The 27,994-nt window shown below is 39.0% G+C and overlaps 1 long non-coding RNA gene across 1 annotated transcript; it reads left to right on the plus strand.

Annotated features, from left to right (window-relative positions):
• Positions 1-14,615: 14,615 nt before the first annotated feature.
• LOC121061462 lies at positions 14,616-27,992 on the plus strand. The gene is made up of 4 exons (XR_005815096.1): positions 14,616-15,235; positions 17,727-17,914; positions 18,691-18,794; positions 26,126-27,992. It is a non-coding gene; the product is annotated as an uncharacterized LOC121061462 (long non-coding RNA).
• Positions 27,993-27,994: the final 2 nt, after the last annotated feature.

Below are 27,994 nucleotides of genomic sequence, written 5' to 3' on the forward strand. Positions count from 1 at the left end.
TAAGTGAATCCTTCTCAGGTGGGCTGTGCTGTTGGCTTTGTTAGAAATAACATCTTTAATTGTTTCTCAATATAGACATTGCTTCCATGTTTTTAACTGAAAAAAAAATCCATTTAATTCCACCAGGCTTTTTGTGTCATGACCTTTGTGCAGTGCTCAAGTTATAGAGTAGGGAAAAGGTGTCCCTTTCATGCATTACAGATTCATGAATTTTTAAACTCACAGTATGGGGCAGCCATTGTCAAGTAACAATGGAAAACTTATATTCTCTCCATTGGTGCACAAATCCCAAGAGAACAGACAGGAAGCAGTAGGACCAGAAATGAAAGCTGCATCTCTCATGCTACAAAAAAAGCAGGAGAGAAGATTCTCTCCTTCTTACCCTCCCTATTTCTTGTCTCTCGAGTTTTATCTCATTATCTTTATGTATCTAAATATTGTTTGTGTCCAACAGAAGTGACAAGAAGCAAAATAAGAATTAATTAACAAAAAAAATTAGCATAAATGTAAATCTATCAACTGATATTCCTCCAGCAGGGGAATGAGAAAGAGTTCAAATATAGAACCATAAAAGCTGAGAACTCTTTTGTGTCAACAATGTTTTAAAAATATCTGCCAGAATTAGTTTCTAATTCTACTCATAATACTAGTTATAAGCAAATAAAATCTCTCCAGTCACCAAAGTCTGGTAAGCATGTCTGTATCTATACCAGTATTTCTCTTTTTGCCTTGCCTTGCCTTGCCTTTCTCTCTCTCTCTCTCTCTCTTTTTTTTTTTTCTTTTTTTTGAGAAGAGTGAAAAGCCTAGAGATATCCCCCCTTACAAACTTTTTGCCTGCCCTCTATATCTTTATTATGGGCTTGTACATGCATGAGGTATTTCCAGCACTAGGTGGACACTGTGGACACTGCAACCTTTCCTGCTTCTAGCAGGAGGATCATATTACTAAACCCAGGTATAAGCATCATTGTGAGGGTCCAGTGCAGTGTTCATGAAAAATCTCTTAACATCATGAAACCCCTACTGATTCCAGTTATCAGGAGAGTTGCAGTTAATTTACCATTGCCTTTTTGAGATCAGGCTCAGGATCATTGTGTCTAAATATGCTTTATAAGATTGATTACTGAAGAAAGTAATCTCTCTGGGGCTACAGAATTAAGCAGAGAATTTTAGTAATTAACGAATTACATTAATATTATGATCCTTTCTTATCATTTGGTGATCCTTTTGTAATTCTTTGAGCTATTACAGCCTAATCATAAAAGGATTCTAGAAAGTTTTCCATTCAGAGGGGTATAATATTACTCAAGCTGGTCAAAAATAAGTTTCTAGTTTATTTTTTTTTATGGTAATTAAAAAATATGTCTAGATTTTATCTAAATTTTGAAAAGTCTTTTTTTTTTTTAGTTTCCTGATATAAAACAACAAACCGGGAAAATGTTTGGTTTTCTTTTTAAAACTATTTTACATAAAAAAAGTCAATTTGCTGTTTAATCTCAGCAGAGTCCTTTTTTTTTTTTTTTCTGTTAGAAAGCACTAACCTGAAAATGCAATTTGATTACAGTGCTCAACTATATGCAGAGAAGAGAGCTGAGGGGAGAGAGAGTTTGTTTGCTAATGAACACAGATAAAAACAAGTGAAAGTGAAAAAAATCAGATCCGTTTATTTTCTACTCGTAGGCTTCTCATTTTCTCTATATTAAGATTATAACATCCTTTTATCCTTTCACATCACAATCTCCCTTTAATATTCTGGCACAAGATAAACTAGCATACAATACTTGCTTTTTTTTTTTTTTTTTCAGTGTTTTTTACTTCAAGAAGGATTGGACATCACTGTGGACAACTTATAAAAAAAAGAAAAACTGTTCTGCTTGGAAGCGTCTGGAGATTAACATCTAATAACATTGGAAGGAAAATAAAAAAAACACCTAAGTGTTAACTTATTTTAAAGTTTTAGAGAACTGCCAAGGATATATTTTTTTTTGTTTCCAGTCTGCCTTCAAAGACAAAATATTACAAAAAACAACTACCTACCTCTGAAGAGGGTTTGTTCTTGCCAGTATAATAAGAAAAAGGAAACAAATATTTATACCTAGTAATGAATGTGTACACACAACATTACGTTCAGTGGATTGCATCCTCTCAGTTTCACTTTTTCCTTTCAAATATTCACATCAGCTCCCTCTATTATTCACAAGCGAGGTAATTGATGTTCTCACCACTTTCTTCCAACTTTCATTTTTTCTTTGAAACTGAGGGAATGTTTCTGATGAGTGCAATTAATTATGATCTTGCCATCTTTTTCCAATATCTTCCCTGACATGTTGCTTCTGTTGATGAAACCATGGTATAAACAAGGTAAGAAACTAGTAATGGCACTAGAGCTAATTGCTCCTAGGAAATTTTTCTGCACATAAAGGAAAGGACAGGACTGGAACAAAAGTGGTGTCTAATTTCTGGCTTAGTTTTGCAGATCATACTGCTGCAATGACTTGCTCTGAAAAGGAGCCAGTACTTCTGGAAGTATTACAAGGTCTTTTTACTTACACTGGGTAAAGATTTATGCTCATCACTGATTCTGTTGAAGTAATTTAAGTGTTCTACATTATTTTCTGTGTGTGGAGGGACTTGCAGTTAATAGACCAAGTTCTTTTATTTATTTATTTTTTAATGTTCAAGGTTAAAATTTTAACAGTTTTTCTCGGAGAGGAACGAAATTAAGTGGGATAATGCTAATTTATCCTACATTCATCCAGTCAGTATTTTAACAGCAAACCACTTCAACTTTTTGCATCTGAGTGTACTATTCCATTAGCTCTTGAGTGGCACTTTAAATCTACATGCCTTAATATCGTAGCTAAGCTGAAAGACTTGGAGCTTGTACCAAGTGCCATTCTTAAAAGAATTATTAAGGTTTACCTAATGATTTCCTTTGTAGACTTGGAAAGAATTGTTCTACCATTTTTGAAAGGTGATACTATTAGAAACACCTATTTCTCTGAGTATATTTGTGCATTACCTATAATTTTCTAGGTTTCTTTTACCACGTACAATAGAAAGTAGCAGACATTGTCAAGCTTGGACTTAAATTATGTAGATGGAACAACAGAGAAATATGGGCTATTGTATGGAGATTTCTGAAGCTATCACAAAGGGGTTCTGGTAACTTACTGTTTACTATGGTTATTTTATAGGAATCCTCTCCCACAAAATGTATGCATGTCCATAGAGATGACAGAATTTACCTATAAACTGTAAGTTGCATCATCCTATAAGGATGCCCACACTCACGATATTCTTATTGAATGTCTAGGGCTCACACATTATTCTTGCTTTAACACACTAGTAGTTTGAGAGAAGGTTTGCCATTTAGATACATTTCACTGTCTTGTTTGACTGTAGTTACCTGTTTGGAGGTTTATAGCACTGAATTTTGAGGATTATTCTTACTTTGCAGTACTTATTTGCACCTTTTTAATAGTTGTGGTTTAGGAAAGACTTTTTCATCTGGTTCATATGAAGGTGGTAAATCTGATCAGCTGTCATGCTCTCAAGTCATGTGCAAAAGGTATTTATGCAGCCAAATGCAGAGGGAGTGATGAAGTGTAACAGAGAATGTGGAAATTGTGGTGAACAAATTGCTGATCTGCTTCCCTTTAAGAAGGAAGATTGGGGTTTCTTGGTGGGAGTTTGTCTGTTGGCTGATGGAAGGAGAGTTGGTGAGGAATGTGTCATGAGCACAGGGTATCCTGAATTCTCTGGAGTGTGTAGGAAATATTATTTGTGTGATGTTTGGGACCACGCTGTTTGGATTTAATCTGAAACACCTCCAGTGTTTACATGAGGAAACTCATAAAATATGCAACGAGGAGCTGTTTCAGATTACAAAACACACATATCAGAATAATGGTGGCTCCAATACCAATCTTCCTGGGGCAGCTTCACAGCTGCAGGAACACAGACATATCAGAGGCAGGGTCCTACACACACCAACAAGGACCACTGGGGAATGCTGGAGTCCTCTTAACTTTCCATGAAAAATCTAAGCTTGCTAGTGGACATAACGAACTATCACATTGCCTTAGTGTGAATAAATAATAAACAGAAAAGGTTTGACATTGAAGTCAGTGAGGAAAGAAATACCAGTTCAGAAAAAGTCTTAAATGCAATTAACTTTCATTCTGGAATTAGTCATGCTAATAGGTCTGATCCATCACCTAGTGAGGTCAAAGAAAATACATTTGCTTCTATGGATCTTCAATCAGGTAATCTATTTGTGAAGTGTACTCTTGATTGGGTTTCTGTTGTCCCAAGACGGGTAAACTACACATACACCAGAATATCCCATCTATTTTGTGCAATGAACCAAATTTACAATGTAAATTTGTTAAAAGTCAAAAATGTAGGCCAGACAGATTTCTGAAAACGGGTCCTTTGATAGCCTCATCCAAAATCAGATCTCCCCCTGTAACCTCTCCTTTTTGCAGTTGTGGACAATATCCTCCAGATAATTTTCTGTCTTCTTCTTGTCTTCCTTTGAGCACTCAACACATTTTAAATGGTATAATGATGTGTTGCAAATATTTCCCCTAATGTATTAAACATTTTCTGGGGAAGTTTTAAAATCCTGCAACTCCTTGTTTGAAATGTGCCTGTTATAGTGTTCCCTTGTGAGTGGAACCTATACAGTAGCATAAACCTTACCTAAAAATATCTAAAGAGAAGCCGGAGACGAATGTGTACTGATTTACATGTATAAGAAGTCACAGCAGCTGCTGGTGTTCAGACCCAGTATTATTTCTCATGAAAATGATTTCAGACAGATTTCTTTTTTGTGCAGTCAGCCCGTGATATTGCATACAGGAAAGACTTGGCTTTAACAAACATAGGAACCAAAAAGAACATAAGAAATAGTGTTCTCAATGAAGAAATCAGCTGCACTGACTCTACCAGAAGGTGAATGGTTGCTGCCTTTACTGGCCTATCATATGAGAGGGCAGCTTTTGCAGCAAGGGGCTAAACTGGAGGTAGATCTGTCACATGGGGCTTGTGGAGGGGGAAGGTCCAAATCCAGGTCAAAACAAAAAGAAAATATGTAAGCAATTGTTATAATAAAACAGAGTTTGTTTGGGGATCTGATACAACTTTGTATCATGTGAAAAAGCTTCCTAACCATATAGGAAACCATATAGGGGTGTGTGTGTGTGGATTTTTTTTTTTCTTCTATATCTATATCATCTTTTCTGCCTAGGGAAGTCTGTGGAATTAAATGTTTGGGTCTATGTTTAATTCTACAGCCAAGTTAGGATTGTTCTCGGAAGAGTAGATGTGTGAAAAATTCAAACTGTGTGACATGCTGGTTCACAGAAGAATCTACTATTCCATCTAACTTGAATAAAAGATTTACTGAAACTCCCTGAAGGGATAGGAAAATCTTCAGAATACTCATTCGCCCTAAGTCAATTATAGGAAAGGATCTGACTATTGAAACTGCCTTAGCATTATAGGCTGGGCTAGTCTCAGAGGCATTCACTCAGTTTAATGTTAGTTAAAGGTAAGTACTATCAAGTCTCCATTAGCAGATAGAAGAGATTCAACCAAATCCAACAGTACTGAGAACTTGGCAAATACTAAACATAAAGCTTTAATCTCCACAGTTTCAATTGATTTAAGCCTAAAAATGTAATATACTTGCTTTGTTAAAAAAGTATTTTAGAACAGTGGAGAGCATTGCCTGGTCTACTGAAAAGCTTGATTGCTAACCTGCCTACACCAGTTTCACCATGAAATACAGTGTTTCTAAAATGATATGTGTGATTAAAGACATGCTGTCAGGTTTGGAATTGAGACCAGGATGCAATCGGAAGTGTGGAAGAACTCCAGCTTACAGTTTTATTCTCAAACTGAGCTTTTCATTCTGGACAAAAAACAAAAAATGAAAGCTGAAAATTCATTTCACCTTCATCAAAGCTGAAGTGTGCTCAATGTAGGGAAGATCCACACAGACTGTAGATGCAGCTTAGGTGCCCTCTGAGCATGAGACCAAGAAGAGGAGGCATAGAGCAGTCCCCTTCTGTGCATTAGTGTTTTAGCTCTAGCATTTGTTCCACCAGCTCCTTTTTGCCAAGTGTGTGATGTGTCATGGCCATGAATATGTGTGTGTAATATCCATGCAGCCTATCCTCTCGTCCTCCTTTGGCTTGCCTCCACTTTCCTTTCCCACTCCATCTCCCGTTGAGCTCCTTCCGATTTGGCAGGGCATCCTTTGGTCTCTTGTCGCTCCAGCCTCAGCATATCCTAAGTGTTACACTTGGAGAGGGATTTTAGTTGGCCTTCAGCTATACAGCTAAATTTCTCAGGATGTGGTTGCAGAAAGAAAGCACCCTGGAAAATATGAGAAGACAAAGCTGACAATGTGCTTGGGTATATCACCATCTGTAGCATATGTTAGATGGGAACAGCATGCAGTCAATTCCATCATCTTGCTCTCCACCCCTTTTTGAGATCACTTACATGTTGAAGTCCTATTTGTGAACACATGAATTTCAGTGTTATATGTTGTGAAACTGTTACCAATTTTCTGCATTTTCTGTTTATTTCCATATGTAAAACTGACCCTTACTTTGTTTTCAGTCGTTTCCTGCAAACTCTAGAGGACAAAAAAAAAAAACAAAAAACAGTACTTAATGTATCTGAGGAAAAGAGATGTAAAATATTTTTGAAAAAAAATGCTTGTTTCATTTATTACCTTTATCATTTTGATGTATTAGACTGGTTTAGTGATGTAAGTAGAAGTGCGCTTAAGTTCATAAAAACTTCTGTCCTGGTTTCAGCTTGGATAGAGTTAATTTTCCTCATAGTAGCTGGTATGGTGCTGTGTTTTGGATTTAGGATGAGAATATTCTTACTCTCTCTGTGTTGTTTCATTGAGCACACCATAATTTACAGATATAGTCTTCTTTCTTTCTGTTGTGGCTGAAAAGTCACATAACCATCTTCTCTGACTTGGCTCAAAACTATTTGGTGCTATAGTAAACCAAATACTATAAAACCTGATTTGGAACATCTTGGAGTCTTCATAAGATAATCACTTGTAGGAGTTTTGTTTTCAGACAATGTCATGTAAAGGACTGATATTTAACAAGCAATTAAAACAGAACTGAGATTTATTATATTTTTTTCCACGGCACCCTGGGGATAATTTCATGTCTTCAGTCAAATAATTCAAGATTCATGGTTTGAGGGAGAAAATGATAATAGCTTATTAGAAGCAGAGCGTTATTTATCCTTCTAATAATCTTTGAGGCTTTATGTTTCTGGTTTTCTTAACACAGTCCTGATTCTTACGTCAGTGGTGATACAACAAATACAAATACAAGCAACTCATACGCACTCAATCTTAGTCCTATTCCTTCTTACCCTGTGTTTCACAAGGGTCATTATATGTATTTATGCTCATGTTAACAACACGGGCTTGGAAGTTCACCTAGCGCTGAACAGTTTTCAAATGTTGGTCTCAAATTTTTCCTAATGGGAAAAAATAATATTTTAAAAAGACATTTATTTACCTTTTTTTTTCTTTCTTTTTTTTTTTTTTTTTTTTTTGATTAGGAAAAGCTACTCATCTGATGATGCAAATCCTTTGGGAAACCTATCTTGTTCCAGAAATATTTCTACTGTCATTAGAAATACTGATGGAAACTGTGTAAGTCATAAACGGTTTGGTTAGTGGTCTGTAAAAGGGAAATCTGTATTTCATTACAGAAGTTTCATTAAAGAAAAAAAAATCTTAAAGAAAAGCCTTGCAAATGGTACTTGATTCAGTTGATTAACTTCCAGCTTGTCTGAAAAATGCCAGTTATAACAGCACAATCCCAGCTTTGATCCATTAGCTGTTAGAGGAGTTCTTATTTCTGATTGCAGGATGATCTGCGTTATTTATATTTCTGAAAGGTTGGCTGTGGTGAACAAAAGCAAGGGATTTTATAATGATCTGAGCAGCAAAGGCCAAGCTTTTTCTTAACTGGCCCAGATTAGCATTGTGCAGAGAGAAAGCTGATACTGCAGAAAAACATGATAAATGAAAGTTTGGAGTATTCCACCGTGTACATAAACGGTCCTGAGGAATGTTGAGTGGGGACCCCTACTTGCATCACACTTGGGTCTATTAAGCTCCTGGTTCTCCTCTTTCTTACTTTTCACATTTAAGTCACCACAGTATGTAATTTAGTGAGACCATACTGGCTCACTATAACAGTTATTAAAGTTTAGCCAGTGGTATTGTATTAGAAATGGTCTATTTTTAGAAGTTTCTAACCAGACTATAAAAATAACTTTGCAGAGACTTGGCGCTAGAAAACCTCTACATCGACATTGTGTTGAAAGTGTAATTGAAAATAGCAAGCTGTGTTTGGAAATGAGCAAATGCAAGTAATTTATGTAACGGCACTCTAATCACCCTCTGTATACTGTGACTATCTTATCAAAGCAGTGTCTCAATAAGATTTTACTTGTACATTTATTACACCTTTTTTCTTTTTTTAATTATATTATTATTTCCCCTTGTAACTTGATCCATGTACAGCCCTCTTTCAGGGTAAAGAACAGCAGTGTTAAAGATGTGCAGGTTAGGTGAGTGGTGGGTTATTCACACACAGCCAGGGACACTAGTATCTTGATCCTTCCAGTAGATACTTGGAAGTGTTTTCTGTTAATTTGTACCTTTTCAGATGCATTCACAAGAGTCTACAGAGGCTGTGAAAAAGTTGTGGGGAACTTTTTTGAAGGCCCTTGGCTATCCCTTGCTTCTGCTGCAAGGATGTTGGCAGGAGGGATGGGGCTTGAGTGGAGCTGTGCCAGCACTTGGATGCTGTATGAAGATTAGAGTACCATTAGCCTTTACTAAACTCATAAAATATCTACAGAGTGGAGAGAAAAGGAGAGTAGAGTGGAGCTCTACATTTTCCCTGTGTTTAAATAAATCCAAATGGGTTGTCCTTATGGGGCATTTTTAGTGGTTTTTTGTTTGTTTGTTTGTTTGTTTGTTTGTTTTTAGAAGGAGGCTATAGAAGGTGGGAGACAAGTTGTGAGTGTCGTGCCTACGTCACTAGAAGGCTGCCAGCTCTGTTTTGTTTTGTTTAGGTTGCTTTTCATCTTTTCAGCTGTCTTTGCATGTTGACCTGATTCTCCACATCATGGAGGTACAGACAACAGAGGAATGGATGTGATTCATGGATCACTGAAGCATAATTGCTGTAAGCAATGAGCTAGCTCCTGTTACTCCCATTTGGTACAATAGACGGCACGTCTTTAAGCAACAAAGTCACCTACATGGGGGTTACTTTTTCCAGATAGCCTGTCACCTGGCAGAGGAACCACAAAGTTATAAAAAGGGTAATGATCCACCCTCAGCAGGGTAGAAGGGTACAAACAGACCTGGAGGGAAAAATGAGGTAAGATGAAGGGCACAGTATTCAGTTATTAGGGCTGGATTCAGCTCACCTAACTTAGTTACTTAACCTTCTGGCACCTATTGAAACAGCCCTGTAGTAGGTGCTGTAGATCCCTCTCCAGTCATTGGGGGAGGCAGTTGCTTGTGGAGATTTCTATGGAAAGATCACATCTGTGTGAGGTGTTGCATGCTGTGTGGATCCAACCCTTGGCAGATTAACATTTTTCTGTTATAAAAACCTTAGAATTTGTCCTTTAAGTAAAAGGTGCTGTGTTTCAAATCTGTGCAAAGCTTCTGTGTACATGCACACACCACTACTGATGGGCAAATGTGTAAAGATGGAATGCTACTGTTTCTGTCATGTGAGAGGAGTCTGAGAAGCTGGTACTTTGCCTTGGGATACAAAACTACATTTTGAGTTCTTGTTCTCAGGTGATTTGTAAAACAGAGTATGTGCACTTTGGAAATATGCCACAGGGATTCAGGGGGTTCTAGAAAAAGCTTAGGCTCCAGAGGCTTGCAAGAGCTACATATGCAAAGGCTGAGTTCCCAGCAGACTATCTAAACTTTCAACAGAGGGTGCATGATTAGGTCTTGTCCCTTGGTCTATTGAGAGTCTCCATCTTCTCCATGACTATTCAACAGTTACATTCTTTTGGGCTTGATTTCTGTTTTCTTTTTATATGAGAAGAGAAATTGAGAAGTTCCTTGCTATTAACTTGAGTGTGAGAGTCTGAGAGTCTCTGGAATTTGGCTTTAAAATACATATATTTCTAGTTTCTTTAAAATATTATTCTATAGTTTGTAAGGGTGTAGTTACATGCATATTTTCTCCAGCAGAACAGCAACTTTAAACAGTACCCTCAGGCAAATAAAACATCTGTAATGAGACTGTTGGAAATTTCATAAACAATTTAAACTGCATATTTACAAGGAGTATACTCATTTTAGGACCAAGGAGAGGTTAGTACTGAATTATGTGTGGAAGTATCTATTAATCAAAATAGTAATAGATGATCTCAAAAGAAAATACTTTTCCAAACTTGCCAGAAAAGCCCAGTGGACAAAAACAGCAAATCTGTCTGAACATTTATGTTTCAGTGACATGACAGCTATTAATCACTTTGTCCCATTCTGAATTGAACACTCTTTCAGATTAGAAGAATGCAGAAATCACAAATGTTTAGGTCTGGAAAGGTGCATTTCCAAGCTATAGTAGGACTGTCATTCAGCTATATCCTAACCAATTGCATACACATTCTTCATTCGCAGAATTAGAATCATAGAATTATAGAATACCTTGAGTTGGAAGGGACCCACAAGAATCATCGAGTCCAACTCCTGGTACCACACAGATCTACCCAAAAATTCCAACCGTGTGACTAAGTGCACAGTCCAAATGCTTCTTAAACTCTGACAGGCTTGGTGCTGTGACTACGTCCCTGGGAAGCCTGTTCCAGTGCACAACAACCCTCTCAGTGAAGAACCTCTTCCTGATATCGAGCCTGAAGCTCCCCTGTCGCAGCTTGACTCCCTTCCCTTGGGCCCTATCACTGGTCACTAAAGAGAAGAGATCTGCACCTGCCCCTTCACTCCCCCTTGTGAGGAAGCTGTAGACTGTGATGAGGCCTCCCCTCAGCCTCCTCTTTTCCAGGCTGAACAAACTGAGTGACCTCAGCCACTCCTCATATGTCTTCCCCTCTAGGCCCTTCACCATCTTAGTAGCCCTCCTCTGGACACTCAGTTTCATGTCCTTTTTGTACTGTGGTGCCCAAAACTGCACACAGTACTCATTAAATCTGCACTGTCCAGCTGCACTCAAAAATCTCTCCCTCCCTTTTAAAAAAATAATATGCTTCTGTTTCTAACACTTGTGGACAGCTTTTAAAAAATATGAGCTGGGTGTAAACTCATGTAACGTTGTTTTCGAGAATTAAGAAAGGCTGGACTGAGAAACCCTGGAAACTACTGAAATACCAATGCACTGACTCTTGCAGAAATATGCAGTTAATGTATGTCTCCTAGAATCCAAATATATATCTGTAACTTGTCAGTTTCCAGCAAATCTCAGCTTGAATGCACTCAGCTGCCAAGATCCTCATCTTCTTGTTCTCTACCCTGCCCCACACTCTGCTAGCACAGGAAAATGGCCGACTAGGTAAGAGCTGAAAATTTCTTCTTCTCCTGGTAATAATCATGGAAAAATGTACGTGGATGATCTCTGGTAGCAGGTCGTTGGACCTGTTTTTAAAAGAGTTCTCCTGCAGAGGATGAGTAACTCTCAGTGTAAATGAAATGAAATGAAATGAAACGAAATGAAATAAATAAAATAAAATAAAAAAATAAAATAAAATATATTTTATGCTTTATCTGTGATGTATAATGAGTGCATTCACTACTATTATGTGATGATTGTGGGATAAGTCACATGAATAAAGACAAAAGGCTTTGGGTAAAATTAGAAACTAAGGAAGGGGATATGATTATACTACAAAAAGCCATATGTCCGCTCCAATGTGGACACTGGAATCACAAAATTGTGTTTTGTTTAACTTTGGTGTTGAAAATTCCAATTTTCAGTTTCTTTATGAAACATTTTTGTTTGAGAGAGAAATGAGAGTAAAAAACCCATCCTGTCCAGATAATTTCAAAATGATGTTCTGCAGGTGGATTTAAATAAATTAAAGAGTTTCAGCACCATTGCTGCCCAAGCTCCCAGCACCTTGGCTCTTCCTCAGTGGGAAAGGAAGGACAAACATGGGGTGGAAAGCAGGAGGTGACAGGGCTGGCAGGTCTCTCCCAGCCCTTTCCAGGCCTGCCAGAGCCTAGGGAAGGGGAGTGCCTCTCTGGAGGAGGCCCCTGGGGCATTTCTGATCACCTCCAATAATTAGTTCTGTGTATCTGGCAGCAGTCAGAGATGAAAAAAAAAATAATAATAAAATTGCACCATCTCAAAGTCATTTTCTGTTGCTAATGGTCTGGTTTTGCCAGAAAGCAGTATAGCATTCTTATTAACTCATATGTCTTGACCCCTTATTTTTTCTTAGAGTTGTTTCTTAATTGGCTTAATCTTTTTCTACCAGATTCCTGAAAGTTTATTGTAAATAATCTTCAAATGTTTTAGTTCTAGAATCTTATTTCTATCCCAATGCACAATACTAATGAAGCTTATGGGAAATTTTTTACCCGAATCCTTTTTTTTTTTTTTTCATAAAAGCATAACCCACAGCTGGCTAAGAACTGTATCAACCAGTAACATTGTTTTCTTCTACTGTATAGTCTCAGAGTTGACAGGTCCATCATGAAGTTTAATTGGAAGGCTGATACCTACTTCTAGAAAAACAAGGTCTCTACATGGGAAGGGTTTTGTCTCTTCCTCTTCCCCCTGCTCCAGGCAGTTAGAAGTTAAACAAATTTACATAAAGGTCAAATTATGTTAAAATAACATTAAATCATGAAAAGAATATTAGTGTTCACTTCTGCCCCCACAACGTGTGCCTCTCACTTATGTATGACCAGGATGTGGCTTAGATCATCCAATTTAAAAAGAAAAAAGAAAAAGAAAAAAAAAAGAGAAGAAAAAAAAAAAAACAGTAAAATCTAACACTTTGAAACGAACACTGTGAAAATAGCATGTCTATAGAGCTTATTGTCCTTGTTTCTAGATCATTATGGTTATGCTGTATTAGAGTGTATATCCTTTCCTTTCATCCAGTTTGCCAGGAGATTCAGATTACTCTGTGTTTCTGACCTTTCCTCTTCATTATTTTTCAGTCCACCAATTTTTGTGTCATCTGCTAATATGATCAGCAATGATTTTTGGTTGGTCCTTTTTTTTTTTCTTTCTTTCTTCTTTCCTTTTTTTTTTAATTTTCTTTTTTTTTTTTCCTCTCTTTTTTTTTTTCCCTATCAGGTTCCCGTGTCCAAAACACAATCTGTGCAGGACTCCATCAACAATACTCTCATATAGTACTGAGTCCCTGTTTACAGTTACATTTTTAAACCTATCAGTTAGCCAGCTCTTAATTCATTCAATGCCATGTTTGCTATATTGATTTTACATCATTTGAGTTTCCTAATCAAAATATTGTCTGGTACTAAGTCAAATGCCTTACAGGAATCTAAGTATATTACATTATCACTATTACTTTTATCAATCAGTTTTGTAACCTCATCAAAAGCGATAGGAAATGTTCTCTGACAAAGTCTATTTTCCATACATCCAGGGTGATTGGCATTAATTGCATTATTCTCCTTTAATGCTGTATTAATCAAGTTCTCTCTCTTTTCCTCTTTCATTTTACCATGGACTACAGCCCTTCTGACAGCCTTATTGTGGACCCAAGTCTCATTAATCCTTTTAAGATATTGCCACAGCATAATTTTTCCTTTCAGACATCTGGAACTTTCCCAATATTCCAAGAATTACTGACAATTGGCTTTATCATACAGATAGATGTGGGGAAAAGGACACATGACGCATTATTTTTATTCCTTTCTTTCTTGGAAAAGATACCAGGGCCATTACCATTTCCCTAATTGTGCTATGTCCAGCATGAAGTCATAGCAGAAGAGATGATATAAGGAGCCCTTGTTTTTTGCAGAAGGAATCATTTCTCTGGCAGCCTGCCCCCTTCTCCTGGCCAGTGGGGTAAAAAGCCAGATGAAGTCATATGTCTGCCTTTGCAGCACTCCCTGCAGCTCCCCATACCCAAAGATCACAGTTGTTACTGGGATTGCCTGCAAAGACTAGAGAGACTTCTTGGAACAAGAGCAGGTTTGCCTTAGAAATCACAAAACATCTGAATTTGCACAGAATTTATTCCAACTTTAAGATTGCTTTATAAGAGAGTTTTTGATTTAAACTAAGCAGGCTGATCAAATAACATATTGAGTTAAATAAAATTAAGTGGTTGAGAAGTTCACAGTGCCATTGGACTTGACGTGGGCTATGATCTCTTCTGGGGAAGAAGAATCAGTTCGTCAGTTTGAACATTCTGAAATACCTGCAGTGAAGCAGAAAATAAAGAAAGCAGTCCTGAAGCACTTCGATTTTGTACATCTTCAAGTTGAATTTTTTTTTTTTTGCTTGCTGAAACATTATTTCTGGCACTCCTTCCTGCAAGAAAATGGAATGAGTGGGAGCCGCAGAGCCTGGGAGCGTTACACAGGCTGCTTGGTGAATGTCAGCCTCAGCTACTGACGTGTGAACAAGACACTGCTGGGCAGCCCAAGGCCCTGTAGCTCTTATGTGGGCAGAGCATTTGCTACCATCTACAGGACTTGGGCTTTCCTATATCAAAAAATACACAATGAGAAGAACAAGTCATGTTGAAGTGCTAGGAGGCAAATAAGTGCCAGCCACCTTGATGGACTACTCGGGGGTCTGTATGGAAGAACTGAACAGCTGAAGTGACATTAATACAGGAGATGTTGTGCATAGTGAACTTAACAAAATGTTTTCCATTTCCCTAGATTTCATTTTACACATTGAGACTCCCCTCGTTACCACCCCATGTTTTCTGAGAGATCAGGAATGCATTGGTGCAACTTCCTAGAGCACTGCAGAAGACTCTCCAAAATGAATTTACATGGCTTTTTGCAGGTGAAGGCAAAAAAATTCAGGCCATGCGCCAAGAAACAGAAGCCCAAATCACCTCTGAACTGGAAGCCATGGACTACTAGTTAGACTGGTGCTGAGCCTGAATCAATGAACTTTGCAGAAAGGCACTTTTGTCTTGATCTTGGACTTCTACCACTCACAGCTGAGTGGTTTGTAAGGTACACTTAACTTAAAAGATATTGCAGCTATTGCATTGTAAAGAATCAAGTCAAAGACTCTCTAGAGTGTTTTAATCAGATGAATTTGAACTGGTTAACTTCTTAATGAAGAAATATTGCTTTCAAAATGCTAGAATATTCCGTTTTGTTAGTGTAAAGGTGCAAATTAAAATTAAAAAAATATATATCTTTTGATTTAGCATAGTTTTACACAGAAAGGTTTGGTTCTGAAACAGCTACAGTTTATTGGAAAAAAATAATAATATGTGAACAGAAAATTTCAAAAGCTCCAAAATGACTTTCTGTGCGAGCTTTTATAAGGCTGCTTTTTCATGATTCAAAGAGAACTTTTTCTGTCAAACCCACAAAATTTGTTCCTATTTTCTGATCAATCAACTTGAAATATACTCTTACTATAATGTAATTCCTATGACCTTAACAATAATAGACTATTTAGATAGAGAGAAAAAACTAGACAGAGGAAGAGTTTTTTGTCTGAAAAGAATGGGTAGGGTGTGATGCCAACATGCAAGCATTACCCATTTTTCAAGGCTTACTTTGAAATTCACAAAAACTACATGGCTTCAACCCATAATGTCTAAAAAACTTAGAGAAAATTGTGATTGCTTCATGTATCTTCCATCAAGATGCAAAACTGCAATGTGAGAGACAATCCACATTGACACTAAGGACTTCCCATAGATTTCTTGCTATGTGGTCTCTACCATTTGGCGAAAAACCTAAGGTGAAAGCAAGCTACATAACACTCTCGCCGTGCATCCCCTGAATAGAGACAATCAGCCATTACAGCAAAGTTTGTTCAGAGAAATAATGCTAAAACAGCACTCCTGGAAATTCAGCTACACATTTAGAGAACTAAAATTGCTACACATTTAGACAAAACTGACCAGCATGTTCTCATGAATGAAATATACAGCTTTCCAAAGTGTTGGTGTGATTTTATACTGTTTGTGTAATTGCACTAGAGTAAAGGAAAATCTAAGAAATACCTGCACTTTCATTTCATGTAGCTATTCTTTATTGCTTGTTACAATGTAGATGAGTTGTGCTCAAATTCAAAATTTTCCATCCGGTTATTTTAACAGAAATGGTTTTAGCTACTATTATTTAATAGCCAGGGGGATGGACTGAATGGATATCTAAAACTGCAAAGACAATGGAAAGACCTCAAGTTCACTTTTCTTATTTAGAAGATATAATTGCCTCTCATTACAGGCATCTTCCATAAAGGCAAATGTTGCCATCCCTCTAGCAACATATCTAGAGAGGCCTTCTGTTAGAGATGAATGCTCTCTCTCTTAGGGAAAGCTGTTTCCATAGTACAGTGCCAATATCTACAAGTGTTTTTTTTTTTTTTTTTTTTTTTTTCTTGTACTCTGCATCAAGTATTGAAAGGGACAGAGTTGAGGAATGCTCCACAGCATGTATCCATTAGTCACTTCTCCCATGGAAATGATGGAAAATGAAGCTGAAAGCGAAACCAGAGATTCAAGTCAGTGCTCTGCTGCTTGATGCATTTGCTCTGGTTGCTAGTCTCTGAAGACCTGCTTATTATGCAGTTTACTTGGTCAGTAGACAAAAGGAGATTTAGAATATATGTATATTTTAAAAAAATCTTATATTACTAGTAATCAAATGATACCACTTGAAAAATTCTTGCAGTTACTGATTTTTCTTTACTAGCTGCCTTTCTTCCCAAAAGATACTCCACATGTTATTACCCAAACTCTGGTTACACACAGGAAGCAGACCTATGCATGAGTGAACTCTTCCCCCCTAGTCTGAATAGTGTTCAGTGTTTGAAAACCACTTAGTTAGCAATATATTTGTGAGGACAGTCATGGAACCACTAATATAAATCAACAGATGAAAACTAATTTATTTTCAATTCAAGTTTGGAAAGTTTGGAGTTTGGAAACATGTTTCTCCCTGTTTTTTCACAATAGCATACTGTTTAGCCTTATTTGGAAAGGAAAAGGCAACTTGCTTGAAAGCACGGAGAGTTCAGAGATAAAGAAATAGAATCTGATCTTGAAATATTTTCCTATATCCTACTTCCTTTCTTTTGATAATTTGATGTGAAATTCCACCATTCAAAAGAGGTAGTAGTTTACATTCACTTCTCATGGAATTAAATGACTCATTAAAGCGTAATGCAGGAATGAGGCTGCAAAACCAGAAGAAATAGTGATCGGGATCCACCATTATAGTAGTAGTTGCTTCAGATGGTATGAGCCATCAGGGCAGGTTGTCCTTTTGGTTAGTATCTTCTAGTATGGAGAGATATTTTAGCATAAAATAGTAGGACAATGGTTGAATCTCTTGGGAAAACCATATAAATTCATTAAAAGTCATTATGCATCCACCTTTTTTTTTTTTTTTAATGGAGAACATATAAATCCAAGTTAATTTACTTCTCTTTCTATTCTGTAACTTCCCCTGTCCCCCATCTTTCTTTTATCTCCTCCAGCCCCAAGCCTAAGAAGAATGGAAATTATTGCTGTGATCAGTCCATTATAAGAAGATTGCATATAGATTAAGAAACAGAGGATTTGTGGAGAACTCAAATTTGCAGAAGATTGAAGACTCATTTAAGGACACTTGGAAGCCTTTTATGGATTATATATACAAAACAGATGTTACATCTTAGAAAAACTGGTAATTCATTGTTATTTCCTACTTGACTATGGGGTAGGAGAAAGACTACATTTTGTAGTATTGTGAACAAAGACTTTTTATTCACACAGTAGAGTTGCTTTGCTTCCTTTTCTTTTCTCTGTTGGGAGATGTTCTCAATTACGGAATATAGCACCTCTTATGACAAATATATATTTTTTTTTTCACAAAGAGAACAATTATTCAAAAGCCACCAAGAACATTAAAGAAGAACAAGACTAGGAACACAGTGCCTAAATGTTCTTGAAAGGCAACTTATTATTTAAGCAGAAACTATAGAAATATTGACAAAAATCATTAACTCTCCTTTGGGAATAATCCATCATTTGGCTGATATGAAAAAGAACTGAGGTGTATGCCTTCTCTGTATTGGAGTAATTAAGGACCTTGCTAGGTCTTCATTTAAGTCAGCCACAAAATGATTTGTTTGTCAGAATAACATCTATGAACCTTAAATCTTGTTGAGGGTGCCCTCTTGCATCTATTGTTGCAGTAGATGGCTACTACTTACAGAGTCTGGGATGTGCTATGTCTAGAGACTCTTCTATCCATAACAATTATCTTGTGATCTACTTTGTGTGTTTTTCTCTGATATTTCTCTCAGGGTCTGTAGGGCCAAAGATGGAAGATCCCTTTGTGTTCTCACTTTAAGCCCAGAGCCTTCATGGGAAGAAGTCTGTATTTTATTGCAACTACTAGTTCTCCTCCAAAGGCCTTGCTAACCCTCCATTTTCCTTAAGGCAATTTATATATCCTAGGGAGTTGACAGAGATCCTCAGACCCTTCAGAAGCCAAGGACTGTGTCTTGGGATGTTAGGATTAAAACAAAGTTAATTTATTGCTTAGATGCACTGAATTAAAGGTAAGTGGTTCTTCAATATTTTTTTCTGTGTTTATACTTGCATTTCCTGCCACTAGGACTACTCCACAAGTTTCTTTTTAACCTCTGCTTTTTAAGCTAGCTACGACCACTATTTGGCAACTTGCCTGTTTTGGAATACTGCCATTTATTCCTTATATTTGCTGATCCCTCTTTAAGTATGTTGAACATTTAATTTGGAGGATCTAATTTTTATCTATGCCTTTTACCAGCTAATCGCTTGTTGTTGGATCACAGTGGCTATGGCTAGCTGTCGGTAGCTAATTCCTTTATTCCTAACCTTTTTAGGTAGAGAAATGATGGACTTTAAGGAAATGTATTATGTGCAAGTTTTCCTTTCCTTTTTAAAGGAGGACTTCTTTGACTTATTTTATTTTTTATTTTTTTAATAGTATATGCCAACTGTTCTTTGCATGACTTCAAATATTGTAGACTTTGAAGGGGAAAAGAGAAAAAAAATACTTTTGGAATTAGGACAGAAAAAGGAGAATCAGAAAACTCATATAACTCATATTCAGTTTCTTCATTAACACTGAATTGGTGTTTAACCAGTCCCAGATCCTAATCTCTCAGTCTTTACACTTGCATTTGTAAACTAGACTTTTCTGGGGGTTGTCTTCTGTATTTAGCTTTTTTTTTTTTTTTCTTTTTTTTTGGGCAGTGGTAGTGGTGGAAAGATGGTTATCTCATTAAAATATTTCAAGTGCAAAAGAATATTTTGGATATTTAAGTATGACTGTACTGTTTATTATTTATTATGTATTGAGACTTATTTATTTCCAAAATTGAGCAACTGCATAGGTTCTCAAGACATCACTGTTGTAGTTAAAATATGTTTCTAAACATGCCACTCTGATTCTGTTAATGGCTGTTATAATCATGTTTTCCTAATATTTATGGGAAAGAAACCCTCTCAAATGACTGAAAAGGCTCAGGCTACTTCACAATAAAGAAAAGAGGGAATTTAGTTGGATCCATACTAGCAATTAAGGGTCCAGTAGGGTTTTTATTGTTATTTGCTTGTAGCTATTGTAAATAGCTGTGGTAGTTTATTTGCTTGAATTGGAGAGTAGCCTAGATGTAGTGAAAAATTTTAGGGTGGTTATAGATTGATGGAGATATAGATCAGGGCTGTGGGCCTCACAAAATGACTGGGAAGAGGAGAAGGAGCAGCAAAATCAGCCAGAAAATGTTGTTTGCCAATTCACTGCTCCTGCTGCATAGGAATTCTAAATGGAAAGAAGAAATACCTGCAGCACTTCTGCCTTTAACGGATGGCATGCAGGGCTCCAGGTAGGCAGGCAGGCAGGGTGGGTTCCCTTAGCAAAAGAGAAGCTTTCAGGAAAACTGGGGTTGAAGAGATCCAGAAGTCTTCTTCAATGTTTATTTGAGATTTGCATGTTCTAATGGATGAGTGGATCATTAAAACAGTTCCTTTTCTCAATAGGAAGTCATGTGCAATATGTTACATGTGAATCATAAAGACAGCTGAAGAATTAGGTAGTCTTAAAGTAATTGTTTAAGACTAATCAAATATAAAAGATTTTGATCATAAGAGCTTTTTGTCTGGTATCTGGGTGTAGTGGGTTTATGTGGCAAGGTTTTGGTAGCTTGAGGCCATAGGCGTGGCTTCTGTGAGAAGGATCTAGAAGATGCCCCATGTAAGGTAAGGGCCCCACTGCTGACCAGAGCCAAGCCAATAAGTGATGTTGTTTTGCGCCTCTGTGAGAGCATATTTAAGATGGGGAAAAAAAACGCTGCACCACACAGCAGCTGGGAGAGTGAGAGGAGTGAGGAACAGCCTTGCAGGCGCCAAGGTCAGTGAAGAAGGAGGGGGAGAGGTGCTCCAGGTGCCGGAGCAGAAGTCCCCTGCGGCCTGTGGTGAGGACCATGGTGAAGCAGGCTGTCCCCCTGCAGCCCATGGAGTACCACAGTGGAGCAGGGTTCCACGCTGCAGCCCGTGGAGGAGACCACGGTGGAGCAGGTGGACCTGCACCGATGGAGGCTGCGGCCTGTGGAAGACCCCTGCCGGAGCAGATTCCGGGCCAGACCTGTAGCCCGTGGAGAGGAGCCCACGCAGGAGCAGGTGACCTGGCAGGAGCTGCTGCCCATGGGGGGGATCCAGGCTGGAGCGGTTCGCTCCTGAGGGATGGACCCCGTGGTACGGACCCATATCTGGAGCAGTTCTTGAAGAGCTGCTGCCTGTGGGCAGCCCACGTCGGAACAGTTCAGCAAGGACTGCATCCCGTGGGAGGGACCCCACAGCACAGGGGACGAGAGTGACCGAGAAGGAGTGGTGGCAAAGAAGCGCTATAGACTGACCATAACCCCCATTCCCCCGTTCCCCTGCGCTGCTTGGGGGGAAGAGATGGAAGAGAGTGGATGGGGGGAAGGTGCTTTTGGTTTCTTTCCGTTGTTTCTCGCTTCTCTAGCTTGTTAGTAATAGGCAATAAATCTTACTATCTCCCTATGCTGAGTCTGTTTTGCCCGTCACGATAATTACTGTGCGATCTCTCTGTCCTTATCTCAACCCTTGAGCCCTTTTCATCATATTTTCTCCCCGTTCCTCTTTGAGGAGGGGGAGTGAGAGAGCGGTTGTGGTGGAGCTCGGCCGCCCACCTGAGTAAAACCACCACACTGGGACAACTATATTTTTTTTCTAGATAAGCACTCTCAGCCTGGGTAAGAAGTTATTGAGAAGTACCTACAGAAAGTTATTCCCAAATCTTTTTTATTTTTACTTGGGCATGCAAGTGCTGTTGTAAATTTCTTCAGTAGTACGTGATGAAATACATAACCTATCTGAACTGTATCCCAAATCCAGCCAGTGCATTTGATTTTGCAGTGATTTACAAGGCTAAGTATGATATCAGTTTGACATATAACCTGGTGTACCAGACTGAAAAATGCTGAAAGAGGGTGGAAAAAGTAGATTATATAACTGCCTGTGATGTGCTGAATAAATACTGGTATGCCAAAGCAGATTACCCTGGTTCTGGGGCCCTAGGAGCTGAGGGAGTGGCTTGCTCCTTGGTCTGTATTGGCTGCAAAGTCAACTCTTTGGGCTTCCTGGAAGTCTGTCAGTTCTCCAAAGCAAGAATGAGCTAAGGCTGACGTCTTGAATTATTTGCTGAGTTTGAAGATCAATTCTTCATCTCAGCTGATGCTGCTAGACTGCCACTTCCCTCTCCTCTTTTTTTTTTTTTTTTTTTTTTTTTGTCAGTCCCTTCATTGCCTCCTTGTACTTCAAACTCCTTCAGTACCACTGTCATTCTGGTTTGGGAAACTATGGCAAAATATGTCAAGTTTATTTCAGGTAAGGAAATGAAAAAAGCCTGACATTGTGATACATGCTACCTCAACTTGAGGAAAGTCTGTGCAGTGGCAGTGGTCCTCACACCTGTTACAGTAGAGGATATCTGTCAACCTTCTGTTACTTACTCAGTTGGCTGTGCCAAGACCAAGTTTTCTGCAGTCATCATAGCAACATTAAGTGTACTTTTTGTGTAGCAAAACACTTCAAAGCAAGCAACGCTTAGCTGCCTACATAGACATATCTGATGGGAGTAAGAGTATATTTTAACATTTTAATTCTTGAAGGTGTGGACGTTACCAACGAAGTTTTCATACAACAGTTTTCAAAGGCAGTAAGTTTGAGGATGAAAGTTGAACATCTGAGACATGAGCTTCTGGAAAAACACAGCAAAACATTAAAAGACTGCTTCATTGTCACCTGGATGGTTGAAAATCTTAAGCGTAATCTGCTGGGGATTGCTCTGGTTATTCTGACTAATACTGCCATGCTAAAAATGATTGCAGTACTTTATTTACAGCCTGTCTCTGCCCCTGGACTATGCAGGTAATTGCTGCCTTATCTCATGAAATCAAGACTGATGGCTGTTGAAGAGTTCTTTTTTTTCATGGACAGGAGAACAGTGTTAAAGAGAGTGGAGGACTTTTACAGAACTATATGAGTATCTAGATAAGCAGCTGCCTTTGCACTGTTTGTTTAAAAAAGCGTGAAGGTGCTGGGGATCAGCTAAAATTATTTGCAGCTGAAAGATGTAAGTAGCCCCTTATCTGCACTCTGGTTTTCCCAGAGAAGTCTAATGTGTGAAGTAAAGCTTACAAGGACTACCAGGAGCAGCAGACTTTGCTCTTTGATGGCTCAGCCAAGGGTTAATGTTTTCTTTGCTTAGACTGCTTGAAAATAAAGCTAATTTAAAGGACTGCCTGTCAAACAGGCTGCTGGCAGTTTATTTGTCTGGGCTGGTTGAACACAGAGCCTATGAGGCCCTAGAGTAATTTATGGCTCTGTTAGTCAAAATTAACAACTTAAACTTTACCTGAAAGCTTACAAACACATAGTATAGCTTGTGGAGCACTGGGTTAGTATTTATGGCGGGGTATTCTCAGTTGCAGTCAGCTTCATAAGTTCTGAGCCAGCTTCAGTTTCTATATGTATTCAAGTTGTAAATCTCTGAGCACTTGTTTTAGGAGTGTAACATCAACACAGCTATGCCTGCCTCTGAAAGAAATGTCACAGTGTCCTTCTTGCGTTTTGATAACAAAGCAGGGATACTTGTTCCTTCTTACTCAACAGTGCATGGTCACTTGGGTTCTTTTTTCTGCACTTGTACTATCATGACCATTCATAAGATCAGTGCAGCTGAAAATGCATCAGTTTTGAGTATTTAATTCTTCCAGAATTCACAATATGATTTCCATTTTAATTTTTTGTAGTTGTGTACAATCCATTAGGGTATCATTCTTCTTCTTATCTTCTTTACATTTAAAATTGTCACTTGTAATGACATAGTAACTTAGCTTTCCCCTCACCCTAAATTTCTTTCTCATGTGAGTGTTGCTGGAACGGATTATGATATTAGCAAGCCTTTTGGTGAGGTAGGTAACCTGGGCATTTAGTATTTGAGTTTTTGATGTTTGAGTAATCAATATTTTTTAGCCCTACACAGTTCCATACTACTACTTACTGGAAAGGAAAAACAACATTCTAATAAATCTGTGAAACTGTAAATTTGAACTGGAACTAGGTCCTGCTAGAAGCTGTGCTCAGAAAAAAAAAAAAGAAAAAAAAGAAAAAAAAAGCCTTATTTTACTTGAGAACATTACAGATGAGATTCAGAATATTCAGATGTAGCTGTATAGAGGTTTCTTGATGGACGTGGTCAGAGGTGGTTCATTTCCCCCTACAGTAAGAGCCCAGCTGTATAATTAATTAATATATTGATCTATCTCCACTGTTTAAAGAGGGAGCTTAGATGATTATCTCAAAAAACATATATATTTCCAAAAAGCTTAATTTTGCTGTTAACTCCTGGCTCTGTTTCTTGATTGGCTACATAATGTGTCACAGACTACTGGGAATGGCCAGTTTTGAAAACCCTGCCAGAAAGACACGTAAGTGCAGATTTATGCATCTAATCTTAGGTACCAGCTTTAAAAATCTTGTTCTAGTGATGTTAAACTGGAAAATTAGTGACTAGAATTAATCAGTTTGGTTGGTGTAACTTTCAGTGTTTACAGTGAAAATACAGCTGGTAAGTATCTTTACTGACTGTAAAATGTGGATGAAAGCTTAGCTGTAATATTTAAATTTCCTACCTGATACAAATGAAATAATATTTTCAGATGAAATTGTAATAAGTGCGGTAAAAGAATAGGCAATATAAATTTGCTGTTCCAGGGATCTTGCTCTTAGACTTTGTCCTAAAGCATACACTATTTGTTGACAATTATTTCTCTATAAAAATAGTTAGAAATTATTTTTCTATCTGTTATTACTTTTCTAATGTAGAAATCTATTTTACCAACAAGTACTTTTTTTTTCCTCTTAAATTAAAAAAGGGTAAATTCATAACTCTAGAGGACTTCTGCTATTTCACTTGTTGGTAAGATCACCTTATATTTACTCAGTATTTCATGCTTCATCTGTAGCACATTTGCAGCAATTGAATAATGGAGATCAGTACACATTTGTGCTGAAAAGTGTGAAGATTTTTTTGTCAGGATACAACATCCCAGATGGTTTTGCCACTGACAGCATAGACAGTCTATTAATATCTATGACAGTATCTTGTTAACTGTACTTCACTGTTTATTGTAAAGAATTGATAGTAAGGCCGAGGTGGTTTCAAGAAAAGGAATGGGAACTCAAGAGTTTCAGAAATTTTCAGTGAATCTTCAAAAAATATTCTATTCATAGCCCAGATCATTAAATATAGTAAAACCATTGGTTAAACATTAACATTGCTTAACGTTGGTAAAATATTTCAATCATTTTGGGCTGTATTGGGTTTCCATGGCAAGGTTTTGGTAGTGGGGCAGGTCGCAGGGGTGGCCTCTGTGACCAGAGCCCAGCAGCTGCCCCTTGTCAGATCAGAGCCAGCTCCGGCCAGCTCCAAAAGGGACCTGCTGCTGGCCAGAGCTGAGCCAGGGAGCAAGGCTGGTTGGGCCTCTGGGAGAGCAGATTTAAGAAAGGGGTAAAACCTGCTGTGCAACAGCAGCTAGGAGAGGGGAGTGAGAACCAGCCCTGCAGACACCCGGGTCATTGCAGAAGGAGGGCAGGAGGTGCTCCAGGCACGCAGCAGCAGTTCCCCTGCGGCCTGTGGAGAGGCCCCTGGTGGAGCAGGCTGTCCCCCTGCAGCCCATGGGTCCCACATGGAGCAGATCTCCACGCTGCAGCCCGTGGAGGAGCCCCTGGTGGAGCAGGTGAATGTGGCCTGGAGGAGGCTGCGGCCCATGGAGAGCCCCCACAGGAGCAGGCCCCAGGCCGGAGCTGCAGCCCATGGAGAGGAGCCCACGCAGGAGCAGGGGGCCTGGGGGGAGCTGCCGCCCGTGGGGACCCGTGTTGGAGCAGTTTGCTTCTGGGGTATGGACCCTGTGGTACGGAGCCATGTGGGAGCAGTTCTTGAAGAGCTGCTGCCTGTGGGCAGCCCCCGCAGGCTCAGTTCGGGAAGGACGGCATCCCGTGGGAGGGACCCCACGTGGAGCAGGGGCAGAGAGTGACCGTGAAGGAGCGGCGGAGATGAAGCGTCAGGGACTGACTGCAGCCCCCATTCCCCATTCCCGTGTGCTGTTCAGAGAGAGGGGGTGGAAGTCGTGAGGGGGAGGTGTTTTTAGTGTGCTTTTAGTTCTCACTGCTCTAGTCCACTAGCAATAGGCAATAAATTTTATTAATCTCCCTATCTGAATCTGTTTTGCCTGTGACAATAATTGTTGAGTGATCTCCCTGTGCTTATCTCACCCCTTGAGCCCTTTCTGTTGTATTTTCTCTCCTTTTTTCTTTGCAGAGGGAGAATGAGAGTGGTTGTGGTGGAGTTCAGCAGCGCAGCATGGTAAAACTATCATATGGGGAAGAAAAAATAATTTTTTTTACCTGGTGCACCTGGGTTCAGTTTTTGGATGACTGCTGACTGCACCTGAAGCAATGAAGATTCAGGATACCTGTTCCATCCTGCAACAGAGATGCAGAATTATCCTCTCCTTGCTAGCTATAACTAAAAGCCAAATGAGAGCAAGAGATGAGTTGCTCTTTGGTCAGAAGGTTTTGCACAGGCTGGAGGTAGAATGATTCCTTTGTTCATTGTTAGCGCTAGATACACTTTCTTCAGTCCAGAAAAGCAGAAGCTTGGAAAGCAAATACCAACACTGCTAACTTTTTTAATTGGGCTTTTCAGCTTAAATCTTCATTTCTCTTCACATTACTTGTGCATGCAGAAGTGTGCATATGTATAAATGATTTCTCTACAAACCAAATCTTTTGATAACCTTAAAGCATTTGTCGTTGTCTAGTGTATGTGCTTGGTTTATGTGCCAAGCTGTATGCTGCTCTTCTATATGAATGTCAGTACAATTCAGAAGTTCCTAAGTGACACAGGAGCTGAAAGACCATTTTCAGAAGGCACGTAGATCACAGAGCTACCACAATGGCACTTACAGGTCCCATGCTCTCCTCCACTATTCCTCCTCCCCTCTCTTTCCATAGCTAAGCTTGCTGGACTTGCTGATGCCCTGCTTGTGGTTGCTATTCTCCAAGGACATGCTGGCCTGCCTCCAATTTGGCTCTTATTGCATGCTTCAAAGAGGTAGCATCAGGGAGCAGCAAGAGTTGGGATGCCCATGAGGAGGGCTGGGCTGGCAGAAGAGGGTGACCACAGGGCAGGCTATGACCTGACAGACCAGAGCTTTGTCCCACAGCGCTTACACTGGGCCCGGCTGGTGGTCATGGCAGGTTCTGCCAGCAACTGTCAGTCAAGGCAAGGTAACAAGTCAGGCCTGGGAACTGTCAGCAAAAGCAGAAGACATGGCTGGAGACTGGCCAACCTACAATGTAGCTCACGGCAGGTCTGTGTGCCCAGGCATGGCATGTCTGGGCCACAGGCTGGGGTCAGGGTGGTCAAGGCCAGAGATTAGCCCTTAGAGCAGTTGAAGATGGTCAGGACTATTAAGATAAGACTTATTAGTGTACTCAGAACCCAGACATTTTTATTTTCATAAAACTTTTTTTTTTCCACCTAATTACAGAAGCAATGCTCCATTTCCACCCTAACATTCCTTTATCCTTGATGCAGTGCAGACCAGAAAGGTTCTTTCAAAACATTGTCCTCCACTATCTTCTTCCTCTGTTTGTTCTCTTGGATGGTTTCCTGGGTCCAACTTGTTTCTTAAGCAATTCTGTTCTTTGATGGGCTTTCCTGAACCCACAGATTTTGGCCAGTGGTTTTCAGTGTTTTCTCTTTGGCTTGCTCACCTTCGTCTTATCTTCAAGCAGAATCCACTCAAACTCAACTTCTCTTTTGATCTCAGTGGTTCACAGATCTCATTCTATTTCAGTTGTCTTTCTTTGTCTCAACTCAGACTACATCATGTCTTTCTGACATCTTCTTGTGAATGTCTTTCTGTCAGCTTAAGCTCAACACAACGAAAAAGGCATTCAGTCCTTCACCAAAAGGATGTCACTGCTGAAATAGCAGGAAATAGCAGGTACACATCACTGTCTTGCATGCTGCTATATACATGAGAGCAGGGTATGGATTAAACTTGCAGTAAAATGTCATTCCATCCACACAGCTAATATTAAAATCCAGATTTACTCTGTCTCTTGTCAGTGTAATGATACTTTTCCCAGTGCTCTGAAATATAAACTTTCCTTTGATAGG

The sequence above is a fragment of the Cygnus olor genome, chromosome 1 (genome assembly GCF_009769625.2).
Source record: "Cygnus olor isolate bCygOlo1 chromosome 1, bCygOlo1.pri.v2, whole genome shotgun sequence".
Classification (NCBI taxonomy): Eukaryota; Metazoa; Chordata; class Aves; order Anseriformes; family Anatidae; genus Cygnus; species Cygnus olor.